The sequence below is a fragment of the Manacus vitellinus genome, unplaced genomic scaffold (assembly GCF_001715985.3).
Source record: "Manacus vitellinus isolate BGI_N305 unplaced genomic scaffold, ASM171598v3 scaffold_3_pilon, whole genome shotgun sequence".
NCBI classification, from domain to species: domain Eukaryota; kingdom Metazoa; phylum Chordata; class Aves; order Passeriformes; family Pipridae; genus Manacus; species Manacus vitellinus.
The window spans coordinates 14,589,626-14,608,116 of NW_021940535.1; the positions used below are offsets into that span (position 1 = coordinate 14,589,626).

The following is an 18,491-nucleotide window of genomic DNA, read 5'->3' on the forward strand; positions in this document are numbered from 1 at the left end:
TACGGTAACTAAAACATAGACAAAACGGTGTAAATAATATCTAAAAGCAGCTGCTGTGCATTACAAAGAGTTATTACAGACCAGTAGATGCTTATTAATACTGTTTGTTCACTGAGGAGACTGGCAAACACCAGCAAACCCTCTCTGGTCTCAGAGAAACCTCCAGGAAAGGTTATGAAATATGTTAGTCTAGGGGCAGACTTTTGCTTGCTTTTTAAAGTAGTGAAAATGAAGCATAGACATTAAGACTGTGACAAATCACACAAAACAGGAAATTTAAAGTTATGCCTGACTCCCCCAGGTTCCCTTTGATACAGCTAGGTTACTTGGTGAATCAGAAAAAGTATCACTCTTGTATTTGCCATTTTATGCTTTTAATTTTAATTTTTATTTGCTTTACAAATATCCCCTTAAAACTACCAACATACACTTTCCTCGCAGGTTTGGAAGTCAGAAGATCATACCCATCCTCCCTTTTGAAAGGTTCCTGCCACATGTAGCTTTCTAGAGCCCTCAGTAGATCCCTCCTTTGTGGATGCCATGGCAGAGCCCCCCTCACACTCACACACCTTTTCTGACATCTTATTTTTAAAGTTGTTCCTTTTTGATGCAAGGAAACATATATTTTGAGAACAACAATTGTCTGCCTCATGGAGAAGTCTTCAGACCATTTTAAGAAAAATCACTAATTTGTTCCTTAAGCAGTGTGAACACAAAAGATCTTCCCTTTTCTCCTTCTGTCTGATGAGGCCGTAGAGAAATATTTGCACAAACAGTTCCAGTTTGCAAAAAACAGCAGTCATGCTCCCCTGCTCATTATTTGTTCACATCCCTCATTGCTCTTTCTCTTCCCTCACAGAGGAATCAGACTGCACCTTACCACACCTCCCTCCCCCTCCAAAGGCCAACTTGACCCAGAAGAGTTCTCCAGTCTAGACGTCTATCTGACAACACAAACACAATGAAGAATGTGGTATGAGGAGCGGCAACCCACAGCTAGGGTAATGAAAAACTGCATATTTCAGCAGCAGTAGCACTGCTGAAGGCACAGAAAAGTCTCTGTGGATCCATGGCTGCAGTTACTTCTGGGGCAAGATCGCGCTGCCCAGCGCACCAGGGACATGGGGGAACCTGTTGTTTGCTGCTATCTCCAATCCTACAGTCTAGTTTCAAATGCTACTTGCCCTGAGACAGGAGATGTCACAGCCCTTCCAGGAGAGGAAACAGGGACTCAGTAGTTAGTCTGTTCTGCCAGGCATCATCACTGCAAGGGCAGATGGGACTTGCTTAGGACTCATCCGCATGGGTTATACTTTGGGCAGCACTCCAAGGATCGATGTTTCTCCCCAGAAATATTTGCAGAAGCCCCTCAGGCCTCATAGCTGTTTAAATCCACTTTGAAACTAGATTGTAGGTTATTTTGACTTCAAAGTATAGAAAAAGGACTTCTGGTGTTTCAAGTCATAGACACTTGAGGCATCTGAGAGGACAGGTACTACTCTCTGTGGCTGTTTCTTCAGCTGTACAGAGACTGAGGAGATGCCTCCTCTTCACAGGATGCTGAAAGAGTCAGAAAGAGTCTTGTTTTTAGAATATAATTTTTTCAAGAGGAAAATTTTAGAATATAATTTTTTTTTAGAATAGAATTTTTTCAAGAGGAAAGACATAGAATGGACAGGGAGTTCTGTGAAGCACCTCTGTCTGATGCGAAACATCTGATTTTGCTGCAGTTCTGTACTGTGAACACAAAAAATAAAATTCAACCAGTCACCTCAATTCTGCATTGGGGAAAAAATCTGACTAACGTTTACCTGACACTACCACTACTCTCAGGAAATGCTCTGCAAAACCACACAAAAATTTCGTCTTTTGCTCTGAAACTTTTGCTGAACTGCAACTTGTATCTCTGTTTTCAAAGAGTCTGAGTTTGCAATTTTTTTTCTGAAAACTGGAAACAAAATCCTGTGGACCAAAGAACAAAACTTTAGTCAAACACAGCCAAACCTAAATAATAGACTTGGAATTAAAAAAAAAACAAACACACAAGGCAAAAATAAATCAAAAGCAGTCTTAAAATATAACACAGTAATTGGAATGGGCTGCATCTGTTCAAATATCGGTTTAAGTGTCACATTCACAAGTAGGAAATACTTCATAATTATGAAGCATAAGGGGCACAAACGGTATAAGTAAGACATAATAAGATTTTAGGTACAATGGCATGGTTTGGAGCATATAAATTCCAGGACTGCTGTTCAGTGTTTTAATTTTACCTAAACAGAGGAATTCGAACTGAGGTTCCCCACTCTTTTTCTGTGCACAACTTCATATTGAACCTCTGTATTGGCCCTTCACAAGGATACCTTTTGTGTCAACTGCTGGAGCATGTTCAAGTCATGAGTTAGGGGGTGCTTTGTGCCTCAAACCAGAACCCACATTCTTTCAGCATGATTTCAGCAACCTACACAGCCAGGACTGGAAGTGACTGAGCAAACTGGCTTCAGCCTCAGCTCTTAAGGCCACCATAAGCAAGGATGAGGTCTGCATGGCAAGAGTCTCTATCCCGTACAACAAAAAACTGTATGTGTGTACACCGGTGCTACTGAACCAAAACAGAATTTCCGTGGCATTTTATAACACACCAGTAAGGACGGGGAGAAGCTGTGTGCACACAAAGACTCACAGCTGCCCAATCAAAATAAGCATTTAAATGGATTAACCAGACAACTGTGCTTTCAAACTCGCAATCGTTACACAGTTACATGATTCAGAGGGATTTATAAATATTTGTTTTTCCAGATAAAAGGAGGATACTGGCAGGATTTTTTAAAGTGCATTCACTGTCACTATCTGTCCCTCCCAGCTATAAACAAACAAATAAGGAAACAAAACAAAAACAAGGATGTTATGCATGCAAAATGTTTAGCCACAATTTAAGATTTGGGGATTTTGGTTTAAGTTTAATATAAAAAGACAACTTAGTAATGTAAGGAGTATAAAAGGTCTAAATTTGTTTAGCTTTTTGAAGATGTCAAAACTTGAGAAATATTTGAGAGATCTGGATTTAAGTTAAAGTATATCCTCTGACCAGAGGATATTCCGACTATGGTACTAGTTTACAAAATAATCTAGAGATTCTGGTAAAACAGAATTCCATGCAATTTCTTTCTCTAGACCTGAATATAATCCACCCTTCCTAGTCTATTTGAAATACTGTTTCAAGGTAAAAAGTCTCATTTAACAAGTCCACATCCTTAACATATACAGAGGCTCCTCTGTCAGTCACTGATGGGCAAACATGTTTACGTGGAAGCTCTGTTCAGAGCTCCTTTTTACTGTGAGAAGCCATTTTCCTCCAAGAAAATAATGTTTATGAACCATTCTGTCCCCACACAGCAAGTTTTGAATGACAGATTCAGGAAAACAGTATTAAAAAGAAATTACTCTTTCATAATCCATCAGCTCAGCTAAAATAGTAAACCAGAGGAAAGTGTGACTCGAATGTAATCCCTTAGGAGTAGAATCACTTTGAATAGATTTAAGGAAAAATACACATCCTTCTCAAATTCAGTACCTTGGATGGTTATATTTGTCTCTGTCAAGTTACATGCAAAGAAGTAGAATAAGAGAATTTAATACCCTGGGGATATGTTATCTTCATAGATGTATCTAACTTCCACAACTATTAATGGGACTTGTATACTGAGTATTGAGAAAAGGGCGTATGCATAAAAACACACACTTCTAATGATATTCAACCTCAGGAAAGCTTTCTTTTGCTGACTTCTGTTGCAGAAATCCTACTGCTGTGGCTTGCTGCTAGTGAGTTATCAGATTTCTTGGTAAAGAAGTATCTCTCCCAACAAAGCAACATCTCCTTTATCTGCCAAATTTGCTAACATATCCCCACGGGTATTAGCTGTTCCTTTTAAAGCATTTGCAAATTACTCCCTCCAGTTACCTTTGAGACTGTGAATCACTAGCTGGCAATACCATGCTGCTAAAATAAGGGAACAAATAATCGGTTGCTTCATTTCTACTTGAGGCTGAAATTTTACTGGACTTAAGGTGAAATAAAAGCCATGGGTGAAACCTGCCCATTCTGAAATAAGTAGTTGTTTTACCCCTAAATCTGTCTCTTGATAGTTCACTGAAAGGTCCTTATCTTTGCCATTATTTCTAAATCACATGCAAACAATCAATTAATTATACTATAAAACTGAGTATTTTAAAGACAATTGCTTCTATCTGTGTGCATGGTCCAGCAGGTAAGCCCCCACATTAAAAAATTAACCTGGACACTAAAAAACTTGCATGTAGGAATATAACAGTTCTCACTCCATACAAAAATGCATTACTCACTGCTTGCAGCAGCCAGCCCCCAGCAAGGCTGGCATTACAATCTAAGGTGAGGACATTCCCACATCAGGTGCTGCTCAGCAGGAAGGGACTTGCCAGTCTAAAATGTTTAGTCTACCTGCCTGAAGATGTGTGAGAGACTGCAGGCTCTTATACTTTGTTTATGATGAGGCAAAATAAAATTGTAAATTTGAAATGTACACATGGAATTGGTTTTCTAGGGTTTTCCCCTCATAACGTAAACGTGGGTAGAGACCTTTCCCAAATCTTCGTTCGTGAAGCCCAGCCATGATGCTTTAGATACAGTCGTTATTACTGTAAATCCCCTATTTCAGTTCTCAAGCTGTATCTTTAGTCATTCTTAAGACCATAATATTTCACCAGGACTTCAAGACAGCATATATACTTAAAAGCTTGTTTAGAAAAACTAATTTAAGTGTCTACAAAACAATTCCTTCTACTGAAAAGAAAGCTGGGAAGAGATAAGACCGAAACAGAAGAGCAAGGATATCAAGCAGCAGCTCAGAACCTACCACTGCCTCTTGATTTTCATCCAAATATCTCAAACTTCATCCAATTACTTCAACGATTTCTTTTTTCTAACAACTGAGAACTATGAAAAGCAAAATATGATGACACTTCATAAACTTTTAAACGGTGAAGTTCATTTCTGGCACAACATAATGTTCCTCATTCTGCTACTGCAGGATAGAAGATGTTTACTGTCACATATACTAGTTAAATTTAATAGGATAAGACCTTCAGCAGATGCTAATCTGTGATTTCTGAGTGTTGCCATGTCAAATTATACTCGCTGATGTTTAACAGTTTAGAGTCATTGAATGTTTCTGGATTTTGGTCATAGCACATCATCATCCTTCATCTGGAGGGCACTTATTCAACTGTAGAAATCAGTGGTAGTCTGCAGGATGTCTAAAGCCTTCTACAATATGCCTTGATCATTTTAATCAAATGCAAAGTGGATTAGTAATTATGTCATGAAAATACTACTTCAACAACTGCCATTGCAGAGGCTGTGCATAACATGGTCATAGCAGCTGAACCACTCAGCATCCCTTTAAACACCAAGAGCCAGTTGCATGTTTTGTTATGGTTTCTGGTGTAACTGTTCAGTGACATGGGCAGCTCATTCTCTAAAGCTGTCACTTCGGCATTTTTCACAAATACTGCACTCATGTAGAACACAGCATGTTTCTAAAAGTGTTCTCATAAAAGAAAATAGAAGCTTTCCAATCACAGTAGTAGCTTAGGATATACCAGAGGAAAGTGTTCCGTAGGAATAGAGACATTTTTTTGATTCCTTGGATGTAAAATTTTATAACTCATGCATATTTGAAATATCTCTGTACAGCATTAGTTAGCAGAGCAGCTTAACTGTTTGTTATTTCTGGAGATGCTAGTCTTAATTCTGAGAGGGATGTGAGTGATACCATCCTGGTGGTGGTAACCTGCTGTATCACATACTCATAGGTTACAGGACCTCTGTGACTCTATGGATGATATTCCCAGTCTGGCCTTCTGCAAGTGAAGCTATTCCACTCAGTTAGTTTTGCAAAGCCCTAACTTACCTGGGTATATGTTTAACAAGCAAAACCCTGTCTTGATTTAGAGATTCACATTGGAAAGTCCATCACATCCCTTGGCAGGGCTCTAATAACAAAAGTATCCTATTTGTTAAAAATGCACACTTTGTTTCTGGAGTGGTTTCATTCACCTACAGCTTTCATTTGTTGGAAAGGATCTTGTTCACCTTTCATAATATCCTCCCCCAGAGAGTCTAACGTATCAAGTTAGCACAGCTTAACACGTTGTTTTTCGTCAACTAACAGCCGTAAACTTCCACGTGAGCTCCCCTACCCACAGCTTAGCATACTGGCAGAGCAGATTTAGCTAGGTTGCACTACCTTACCCTTTCCTTGAGGCAAAAACTCCCAGTTACTGGTGTTTGTTATTTGTAGTATCTTATTAAGGCATGGCAAAGTGCCTGCATATCTGACCAAAACTGTACCCAGCCACAGAATAGCAGCTGTAGTGACTATTCCTAATTCTTTTGTTCTTCATATGCTGAAAACCACAACAGTCCATCATTTTGAAAAGGCAGGCAGTCCTTAACATTAAACTGCTATCTGAAAATGCTAAAAAGACAGCATGGTTCCCTAAACAACAGGACCTCCTCCTTCCCTACCATCTGCAGAGCTAAGGACAATAGATCCCTGGTAAAAGCGAACTACATCTCAGTTTCAAAAGCACAAAATGGAAACTTAAATCAAAACCCACCTTTTGAAGGGAGAAGTAGTGATTCTATGGGTAGTCTAACTACTTATGTTAAGCAACAGCTTGGAAAAGCAGGTGTCAGTGTTTTCTATTTCTAGGAATGTGGTAATGATAGTGGTAAATGTGCCTTGTCATTAACTTTCAAGGGTAAGATATTTCAAATAATTAGTGGTTTGCTTCTAGCATTTGTTACCCACCTTCACCCATGAGAAGGCCAGCATATTTCTGACTTCAAACCACCAGTAGGTATGTGCCTGATAATCATACTACAAGTCACCAGAACAAAAAATCCTAGTTAGGAAATGTACGAATTCGTTGAACCATGAATAATACATATGTGGACAACTGAGGAAAGAGTTAGGTCTTAAACGGTCAAGTTATGAAAGCTTCCTTGCACCTCACCAAGTTCATAGCACACAGCCTCTTAACCTGAGAAAAATAGGGGAGAAAAAAAGTGCTAATGTCTTATTGAACTTGACAGGGTGTTTGAGACTGATGAGAATTTCTGGATGCATTGAGGGCTTTAATCCAGAATTTCTTTTGAGAAAGAACAGTGGTTATGACTCTCTTTGAACCTCAATTTCCAAATCACAATAGACAAGTATTAAAACAATCTCTGTTCATTAGCCACAAGTTTTATAACTGTCTATAGAAACTGCAATTAACACATCATTGCATTATTTTTTGCCATCTTAAGCAGTACTAGTTGAAATTGTGAAAATAATAATATAAATAACTGTACTGAAGTTTAATGGTGGCATCCAAAATACAATGGATGAAACTGTTTGTGTCTCCAGAGAGTAAGAGGCTTCTCATTTCCTAGCTCATTGCTTTAACTATAGGCCAAGATGCAAAAGCTGTAGTTATAAGTGACCAACAAATCTTGTCTCCTCCTCCCATGCAAAAGAAGGAGCCTCTAATCACCTCCAGTCTGTATAGGAGGAGCTTTCATGTCTAATACAGATACTTTGAAAAATTGCATATTTTTAAACAATTCAATGGGATATGCCCAAGTTCTCATGTTGAATCCCAATTCAGGAATACTGGTGATTTAATTTGAATCACATTTTTATTTTCCTTTATACACATTAAAGGCAGGGAACATATACATACAAGAAGCCCTAGGCTTCTTGCACTAATATTCATGATATCACTGTGGCTTCAGGGAAGAGTGGGAACAGCAAAGCCCTCAGCCAGGCAGAAACCTCAAGGTAAAGGTATCAAATGTGGGAAGTAAGGAGTGTGTGAGCAAGAAGTTGATGGAGAAAGAAAAATGAAAATAAAGAAACACATTTTGGTTGTATTTTCTTTTCCAGAGTAGTTTATCAATCTCTTCCTGCTGAATGTTTTCCTATATCTATCATCCAGAGCAAAGATAGAGCAGATATGGCTTTAGTTACAATCAGAGAATGTAGTATTCCTGTTTACGTGCAAACTTGAGCTATGATAGCTTTGAAAGCCTGATGGTCTGGCACTGTACATACCAGATGAAAATACTACAAATGCAATAAAAGGATCAGTTTCCCAGATTTTTGACTTAAGGCATTCCTTTGTGGTAAAGCTGGGTGAGGAAATGGAAGAATAGACTGAGGGGAAGAAGGAAAATTCAATAGCCCAGAAGCATGTATCACTGACCTAGTTACTTTGTGAAAGCTTAAATAAAGAGGCTTACGAAGTCATGACTATTACATGGTCCCCTCTGATCTTTTCATGGGGATGAGAAACGGTTGTTTTCAGTTTAGAAAGGAAAAAAAGATTCTGTATGTAAAGTCTCTCTTTGTTGTGCTATGAACTCCCTGGAGAGAATATCAGCCACCCTGCAGGGGCTGGAATAATGAATGAATCCATCAGGGAACAGGCTTTCTTCTCCTGTGACATGCTTTGGGGGACCACCCACACACATGTCAGCCTTTTCTCTGCAAAGTGCTGCCTCTAAAGTCTTGTCTTAGCCAGCAAGGATCCTTCATTCCAGAGCCCTTCATTGAAGGGGTTTAGCTACTCTCAGGCTGAGGAGTGACATGACCATGGGTCTCCCACTTTCAGGGCAAAAGCTCTAACCACTGTAGGAAAAGAAGGCAAGGCAACCATGAAAATCGGTAATGGGAGCTGTGGGGAGGTAGAAGGGACACAGCAGGGCAGCTGGCCAATTGCCACAGCACAGTCACTGCAGAATCATAGATTTCCTTGTATGCCAGAGACAAATGAGAAGGGTAATTGCTGCATGCTTTCAGGCAGAGCCAGTCAAAGGAAATAAAAGATCAACCACCACCTGCAAATGACAGCTCTTCTCTTGAAATCTTCATTGGTTCCTGACTGTAGATTGACAAATCTCTGCTGTTCAAAATCTCATTAAATTCTTTCCATTAGTGAAACACGCAAAGATTTACTTCTTCATTCCTGCACTCTCTCTATAAGTTACTCAAGAAGAATGGGACACCCTGAAATCACTACCCAGTCGTGTTACAGGAAAGCTTAAGATAGCTATGGAGCTGAGAGTGGAGCATCCAAAGTGGAGCCTGAGTTTGCACAGTGGACTAACCGCATAGTGAGGAATATTTTAAGAGACTGTACAGTTGGAGAAAAAAACTGGAAAGGGAAAAAGATGTAATTCCATCTACCCTATTTCCCCAAGCGTGCACTTTAATGGACAGAAGTTATTCACACACACTACCATCTGCAGCACTTGAAGGTACGCTAAGTCCTGATGTAACTATGACTTCAGATTTGCTCCAGCCACAGAGTTCCCAAATGCTATGGAAGTTGGTCAGGACAGCCAAGTAACACTAAAACCAGGGGAGCAGCCGCAATGGTAAGAAATTTCGTCTCCCTTTGAGCACTAAGACCTTTCTGAAACTATTGCTGAACCTGTGCTATCTAGTATCTAAGCTAGTAATTAGACTCAGGGATCAGACCAGATCCATATCTCAAGACACACATGAATCCCAGACAGGTGCTTCTGCTTCCTTCCCTGAAAATAACCAGAAGTGATAAACCATTAGTAATCATCTGTGGTCTGCTTCAAAGTTCAGCCTCTTGTACAGCAACATTAAAGATGTGCGTATATTAGTTACTGAGATGAAATCTACAAAATTGCCACATTATCATCCAAAAGCCCCAGGCACCATCTAACCATGCCAACAGGTGACGTATACCCATGATAAATTTAATTCCATTCTGGGCGGCAGAATCCACAGCAGGATTAAAAACAGAGGGAGCTGGCTGACCTGTATCTCACATCTAAAATATTTAGACCCAGGAGAACTACAGGTCAACACTCGGCAAATCTAACCGAACCCCCTTTTCTTTCTAAGTCAATACAGTGAATACCAGCTCACTTACACCTCTTCTGGGTGAAATGTTAAAATTAAAAACCATGTCTATGTTCTGAGGAGGTGTTTGCCCCTTGGTCCTCATTTCCCATTCTCCGCTTTTCTTCTTTATTAACTACACCAGCACTAGAAGCTTATCAGTGATGAGAGAGCTTCACTTGAGGCAGCTGACAGCTTAGGAAATGTATAGAAGTGTTTTTAAAGGAAAGGCCTGGTCTCAGTGAGAACCTTACATATTTATTTTTTTTTGGGGACTACCTATCCCAAATCAATTCATCTGCATCCTCCAAAATTCTCTTCCTGTGACTCTTTCCGGGCAAAAATACTTAACGATACCTTACAAGAAGTTTAGAATCATCTTTTTTTCCTTGATTGTCTGAAATCTCCTATTCCTAATGTTCTGAGGACTTAAAAAAACTGCAGGCAAATTACTCTTTTGCTCCAAGAAAGAGAACCAGATCACTCTGGCTCTTGCAAGATTGATACCACAAAAGCCCTCTCGAGGGAATTACAGCCTCATAACATACAGTTGCCTATTATTTATTCTGTGGCCAGATTCTCAGATGGTATAAATCAGGGCAGGTTCCTTGCCTTCAACAGGGTAAGCTGATTTATGCCAGCTGACAGTCTGGCCCTGCATGAGTTCCACTTGCACAATGCTATGTTTTAAAGAGACCTGTTAAAGTGCCCCAGGCACGTAAGAACCACGCTTGGGTCTTTACTTGGAAAATGTTGCTCTGAGGAGTAAATCTGTGAGACCTTCCTGCTGCCCTCTGAGTGTACTGTTCAAATTCACTTTTCTAACAGAAGGAAGTCTCAAAGCCCTGACAGAGCCACCACAGCCTTGGGAACAAAACATAGGTTTTCTAATCTCCTGCATAGACCATTTTTTTTAACCGAGCTTAAATCCTGCATTAAATGAAGCTCACAGGCAATGTTTTGGAGGAACTGATCAGCTGCACAGAGGGCAGAGGTGATCTTTCAAAACTTGTATTAATGGTCCCTATAAACAAGCTATAAAAAATGTGGTGTGACTTTCAAATCACTGGCTGAACTTATGGCTTTGTCTACTTGATAAATCTTTCCTTTTTACCTTAAAACCTCAGAGAAGAGCAACAGCTTGTTTGAGGGTGTGGGCTGTGGGGTACAAACGGAGGATAGTAGGAAACAGAAGACAGCTTTCTAATGCCTCTGGTTTCAGATTGCCACATTCAAAGGCACAATGTTAATCCCAGGTGTCATTGCAGTGATGTACCTGCTGGGTTGTAAGCTGAAGGATGCTTTAGAGGAAGCAGACTCTTCCATCTGTTCCTGAAATCTACTAATTTCAATCAAATTTTTGAAAAAATACCACTTTAGGTGAGTGGAGAACTGGAATCCTGGAATCAGACTGTGAGGACTGTTAGTAATCAAAACTGTGGTTACTTTGCATGACAGAAATTTCTGAATACAGCTTGTTATTATGATATGAAACAAAGACTAGAAGACACCAATCATTCAGAGCACTGCCATTCCCACCCAACAAGGAGAAAATGAACACATGGCTACAGGTCAGCTTTAAAAACGCTGTCAGGAAAACGTTTTTCCTAACCTACAAAGTGCTTCAACATTTCATACATTTTCATATTCACGACCAGAGTGAAACCAAAATCATTTGAAGTGGTGGGTGTGGGGATGTCTGTGCATGCATGCACAGCAGGAGAGTGAAAGCCCTCCAACATCCTGGGGAGAGTGGGTAGGGGGAGCTCCAGTTTCAACTGTGAATTCTGTGAGTCAGACCACGCACTTGAGCCTGCCTTTCTTCCATTGACCAGTGATTACTCTAATTATTGATTAATGATTATTGCTTTTTTTCTGTCTATCTTTCTATATCAGAAATTCCGCTGTGGACTATGGAAGGAAAAAAAAAAAAGAAAAAGAAAAAAAAAAGAAAAGGTTTCCTGATGAAAGTTTAATGGAAACTGGTACATTTCCACAAATTGTTTCAGTTTTGACAAATCAGCATTTTCCCATGAAAAACAGTGTCAAAAACTCTCAACCAACTCTAATTCTAACCAGATTAACTCAGGGATGAATGCCAGCAGGAAGTTCTTTCTAAATACCAGTTGTTTGAGCAAAGGAAAACTCCTCCTTCCCCAGACAATCTTCCCAGAGGTGAAAAGGCTTAAAAACTCATATGAAAAAAAGATAGGTAGTTCCAGCTGTAACAATTACAATGGCATTCACAGCAAGAGAAAGAGCAAGGAAATGGCATATTAAAAAAAATACACACAAACATGGATGAACCAACAACTAGTATTTCCCCTGACACTGCCAATGTTACTGTTTCTTAAAATCTAAAACAGTTGCTGAACTTTGCAGCAATGCAAACTAATGGACATTAATCTGTATGAACTGCAGGGCAGACCTCTTAATACATGCTTCAATCTAAATTCTGCTTAAATCCCTAGAAGCTGATGGACACACACAAATGATGGCATGTGATATAAATGGTTGTACTCAACCAATGCCAGTGCTGCTGCTGTGTCATTATGTCATATGAAGACATAATATGAAAAACAACTGTTGAAGACTCAGACGGGTCACTGAGAACCCAATTCTGCAAATATTTAGTATTGACTCATTGCTTACAGTGGCATACAGATCAGTAGCTTTTGCCTTAACTACAGTGCTCTGTCCCAGTGTGTGTGCCCACTCCTTGCTGTAAAATCCCCTGTAGTAAGAAGTTTCTCCACTGTTTCTTAATATGATACTTATCACTTCTACCTGCCAGTGAAGTTAAACTTCAAAAGGACTTTGTTTGTCAAAACCAAAGCATACTCTTTATGATTCATTTTAGTCTATTTTAACCTTCCAGAATTAGATTTCATAAAAAAGCACAAGTATTTTGTCATCACCTTTTATTTTATTCTTGATTTAAGAGCTTAAAAACCAGTCCTCATTATCCTGTAGGAAGAAAAAAAAAAGAAACAGAAACCCTTCTAGCACCAAGAAGATTTAAGGCTAAAGACCCAGTAAGTAAAACAAAATCTCAGCACTAAGTCTCTTTGACTAGGACTCAGCCCACCTTTTTTTTTTTATCAGGGCTGGCCCTCCACTACTTCATGGTGGAAATCCCTTGTACTCTCCAACATCTGCACAGACTGGTTGATCTCTTAGGCAATTTTACTGAGTTTGCAATGCTCTGGCAACACAAACTATCTAATCTCCCTGGGATGTGCCTACCTGGATATTTCCCCCAAGTCAAAGGGCTCCTATGTGGCAAAGGAGGTGATGCACTACTGGTCTCCCATCTGCCTCACAACATCCTTTCATTCCTCAGCTCACCAGGTGCCAGAAGGGCTGTGGGAACCATGGGCAGATCAGGAATGTAACAGCTCACCTGCCTCCTGCTGATCCCAGGAACACAAAGGTGGCTGGTAGCCTTGCCTTTCACTGTACCACCAACTCTCGACTGTGGCCATGCCAGTGTGGAGATTGCATGGATCACTTTCAGATCAAAATCTGTCGCTGCACTTGTGATAATATTTCATACCTAGCTGATACAAGTGCACCCTGCTACACAAAATCCAAGAGTAACAGGTTAGGCCCCACTAGTTGGTTTTGCTCATTCTGGCTATACTGAAAGTAAGACACAGCTCTTCTAAGAAGTGACAGAGAATGACAGACAGCCCATACACACGTTATTGACAAAAAAGTTCCTATGCTACAAACGCAAGAAATATCACCGTAAAAATATCTTGCAGAGGAAATATAAGCATCGGAAACTCCAAAAACTGGTGCTACAGGAATACTATGCTTTTTTCCTTCCCCTTAAAAGAGCAACTCCTGCCTAAAAGCCTTTGAAAAAAGCAAGCCCACAAAGAAACCCCACAAACTAAACCATCAGGAATTTTTCTTCTGGTAAGAACCTGACACCATATTTGCTCCTAAATTCTGAGTTAACCTCGTCACAGTGACAACTTTTATCAGGGACCATTACAGGACTCTGTATCTTTGAAACTAACAATTCATCCCAGAAAGGAGCATTTAACTTTGAAGCAATGTTGTTTGGCTAAATGTAGGTTATCTAATAGTAAGTGTTCACAAAATGTAAGTGAAAAAATATTACAAATATGAAAAAATCTGAATTATCCCATTACCCTTTTTCTGAAATTACTTCTGAAACTGTTTCAGGAAACCTGTTATAACTCTATGTAACTCTACTAATGCTAATGGAAATATATTCATTTGCAACAGCTTAAGATCCAGCTCATCATTTTTTAATAGAAACCATTCCTATATGAGATTCACCACCTGAATATTATAGAAGCATGTTAATGCCAAGGACCTAAAAATAGCAATTAAATAAAAGTGTTTTTCAAAGTCTTAGGTATAAAAGCCTTAAAATGCAAGGATATCCCATAAATAGAAGAAAATGAAATAATATCTCTGATCTATTCCTACTTACCTCCTGAAATACCTGAAAAATTGCCAGTTTTAATGGGGGGCAGGAATGCATTTTAGACTCAATCATGTTATAAACATGTTCCATCATGTTATAAGATGTTTTTTCTCCTACTTCCCTCTTGCAAATAACTGAAACTTCAAATTTGATTTTCACACTATAAAATTAACTAATTATGATATAGCTTTAAAAAAAATTAAAGAGACACTAAGGCAAGTAGAGTTTGGCTGAATGGAAAAATTAAGTTTCTGATGTTCAGAGATGAAAAATTATTACACAGATGATTCCAAGAAACAAATTTCTGCTTATGATAATCTAAATATAAATTACAGATTGATATTCCCTTGAACACAGCAGCATCAATTTTTTATGTGGGCAACTGCTGTTTCGCACTGCCATTTATTGATTAAATGCTCAATATACCATTCACAGTCATTCAAAAAAATCACACCTTGTCCCTTTACTCTATGGAAAAAAACTTTAACTTTTTGTTTGTAGTACAGGACATGAGAGCATCTTTTTCAAAGCAGATTATTCCTATTAAGCCTGTTCATGAACTTGTTGGTTTGTCCAGAGTCTTTATGGGAATGTGACATTCCTGTTTAATATTTTTCTGTGAAGAACATTAAAATGAAATTTTGGCTGGGGCTTTATTAACCTATCTAACAAAAGTCAGCTGGTCAGTAGGCTTACCTGGGAATTGAGCTCTTCTGAGACTGATGTCTCTCCTTTTTCAACCTCACTGAACTGCTGAGCTACTACGAAGTAAGTAGCTCTTTTTTTTTGTTTGTTTATTTTGTTTTCCCCAAAACATTTGGCAGCTACAGTTTTCATTTCAATGTCAAGTGACTACCAACCAAACCTCATGCTTTCTGTCCCACAGAACTGTTGTTTTCTGACCAACTCTGCCTGTCATAATCACAATAGAATCCTCTGGTGATTATTAGAACAACTTTTGGAGCTATAGGATAGATTATTTGACAACAGGTCTACTCAGTTTTGTACAGTACAAATGAAGATCAGTATGAAAAATTCTGAATTGTAGCCAGTCTACATACTTTTCCCTCACAGGACCTACGACAAGAAAGAAGAACAACCTTTTAAGCTATGTCCGCTTTTAAAAATCTACCTGTAGTTTGAGACTGTCTGTAACTGGTTGACTGGGGGGAAAAAAAAGTACAATAATAAATAACACAAGATTAACAAAAGTGGAGTATATTCATTTAAAGTTTTTTTGCAATGGAAATCTGTAAAAATTTGGGTCTGGGGTAAAATAAAAGTAATCACTAGTTGAAGCTGCACACCTCAAATTAAAAAAAAATATAATTTTGGACCCTGGGACACCATAGTGTCTTATTCTTACACTGTTTTTTTCTTCTGCCCTAAGCTTTGATTCAAAGGAATTGACTGACAAACAGATTGTCCTCCAAAGTATCTTTATTAACACATTGGTGGAGAGGACACAGGGTTAACTCCACAAATGTACCTCTGCTTTTTCACATTTTTGGTGGGCTTATATAGCAATTCTTTTCATAAATGTCATACACTCATACATTTTTGTGGTTAGTAGCTGATAAACTAAATGGTTAAGCACACATTACAATAGCATTTTATTTTACCTAGGTGTAAGACATATTTTCTGGCTTTCTTGTTAACACTTGTCTACGTGCCTAAAAGGAACAGTTAGTTACCTATCTGTTCCTCCAAGCTTGCTTATGTATTTTTGAAGCAACAGTTAGTTAACTATCTGTCTCTCTTACAAGACCAGTTCCCTATTTGCAGCTAGCAGTTTTGAATATTTGGTTAAATTTTCTAAGTCACACTAAACCAGACCTGCTTATGCTTATCACAGTTACAATATAAAGTTGACAATTCTTTGTCTCAGCTTCCATGAATAACTTTGCAGGTATGTAAAACCTGTTGACTTTGACAGGATTATCAATGAAGCATGAAGTTATTCATAACTGTACATAGCTAATGGCAGCAGTTATGCAAGGGTCACCTGTTTTATGTTATTATGTTTCAGCCACAATTTTGAGATCAGTATGGACCACGAATGGACCACAAGGGAGAATCAGAGGGCACAGAGCAAAATTGGTAGCAGCGCTGTTGTCTGCGTATCTTACCTGAAGACTAAAACTAGATGTGATATCACAAGATATCTCAGAAATCTACTTAATTCTTCAAAGGTGTTTCAGACGCAGTTTTGCTGCAATCTGCTGTTCTCTCTTTAGGTTCACCATTGTGCTGCAACATGATTTAGGGCCTAACCTTGCTGTTACAGATGTTAGTTCACAGATGAGGGTAATACTGGTAGAACAGAGAAGGAAAGCTCCTCAGGGCAGGGATCTTGTTTTTACAGCAGAATTTTAAGCTCTTAGTACATTATAAATTACGATATGAAGAATACTGCAAGCCACAGCCTCAAAAACCTATCTAAGGATGCCTTGGTAAAAGCAGAGTAAGGAATGTAAAGTGTCATTAAGAGTGAGTCAACATGCGCAGTCAGTGCTACAGGAATGACTGCTACTCAGTCCAACTGCTCACAGTGACGGGCTAAGCTCCGCTGTTGGCAGAAACTCACACGAAAACCAAGCTTTTGGTAACCAACTGCGGATCCACGAGGAGCGGGCTCTCTGGCCACGCACAGGCCCTCGGCTCGGAGAGCCGGCACGCAGCGGCTCAAGCCATGCCCACCCGAGGCACCTTCCAGCCCGTCCCCGTGGCCGTGCAGGGAGAGCTGCTCCCCGAGAGGCTCAGGAGGCGCGCGCCGCGGGTCCCGCCGTCCCGCCGCCTGCGGGCACACGTGCCGGGGCCGGCGACCAGGTGCGTGGAGCTGCCGCAGCAGCTGCAGGCAGGGCCGGGCGGTCGTTCCCCCGGCGACAGCAGGCAGCTCCCGAGATGCCCTCTCCGGGCTTCTCCGGCCCGAACAGACCCTGCTGATTTCCTGCCAAATCCGCTCTTTTCTCCCCCCCTCTTCCCTCCATGGACGGACCTCAGCTTTGGCCGCGAAACCCCGAGATTCCGAGTCCTTTCTTCCCCGCTTACTTTCCCTCAGGGCCATCAACAAACACGCTCACCCCTCCCGAAATGCTTCCAGCCTCAAAACTTAGCAACCGTGTCCCCCGCCTCCCGCGGCGGACTCCTGTCGCTTGTCCCTCGCCTCCTGCCCCCCTCCCGCCCCGCTCCGCTGCTGCCTCCGGCCCAGCAGCTTTGTCAAAGGCAGCCCGGCCCGGCGTGGCACTTACCCCGGAGCACAGCGGGGACCGAACTGTTCCATGAGGACCCAGAGGGAAAGGCGCAGCAGGCAGCCGCCGCAGGCTCCTCGGCAGCCGGGAGTCATCGGCGGAGCCGGATCGGCACGGCCGGCGAGCCGCGGGCGGGGCGCGGGGCGGCGAGGAGGCCGCGCGGCGGTGGCGGGCCGGCGGGAGCGGGGCTGCGCGGCTCCGCTGCTCGGGACCGCGGGTGACTCACTGAAAACTTCACTTCGGCGCTGCAGGGGAAACAGGAAATCTTAAACTTCGCAAACAGCTGGGCAGGACTTTCTTACTCTTACAGTAGTTCCTTCTCCCCCTTCCCACAGTCACCCCCTCCCCTGCGCTCGCCCTTTTTCTTTTTTCTTTTTTTTTTTTTTTTTTTTTTTTTTCATTTAACATGAAACCTCACCCAGTTTGATGTCAATCATCTGCTAGATGGCCAGCCCCTCTAGGTCCTGGCTCTCCCACCACAAGCGCGCCGGGGCCCAGCCCCGAAGTGCAGCCCGGATCCTGCGCCTGCCCTCCCGCTGAGGCGGGACCGGCCACAGCCACCCGCCCGCGCTGCCGGGCCCCGGAGCTGCACCGGGGCTGGGGACAAGGCTCAAGGTCGAGAGGAAACGGCCAGCTCGGAGGGCTCCGTCTCCCTCCCAGTTGAAAGAAGACCCAGTCATATCATTTGGGGCACGGGGACTTTCCAGAGCTCCTGCTGGCATCCGTATCCCTGATCTTAACGATGCTGCTGCAGCCGGTTTCCCCCTCTGCGGAACTGGAATCGGAAAGAAGGACGTAATCCCCAGATGAACT

The 18,491-nt window shown here is 41.1% G+C and overlaps 1 protein-coding gene across 1 annotated transcript in view; it reads right to left on the reverse strand.

Moving 5' to 3' along the window:
• Positions 1-17,788, reverse strand: part of TGFBR2 (transforming growth factor beta receptor 2) — a 59,204-nt gene extending 41,416 nt beyond the window's left edge. The window contains exon 1 of the mRNA XM_029961949.1: positions 17,679-17,788. The gene's annotated coding sequence lies outside the window, so the exon portion shown is untranslated. The remainder of the gene's footprint in view (positions 1-17,678) is intronic.
• Positions 17,789-18,491: the final 703 nt, after the last annotated feature.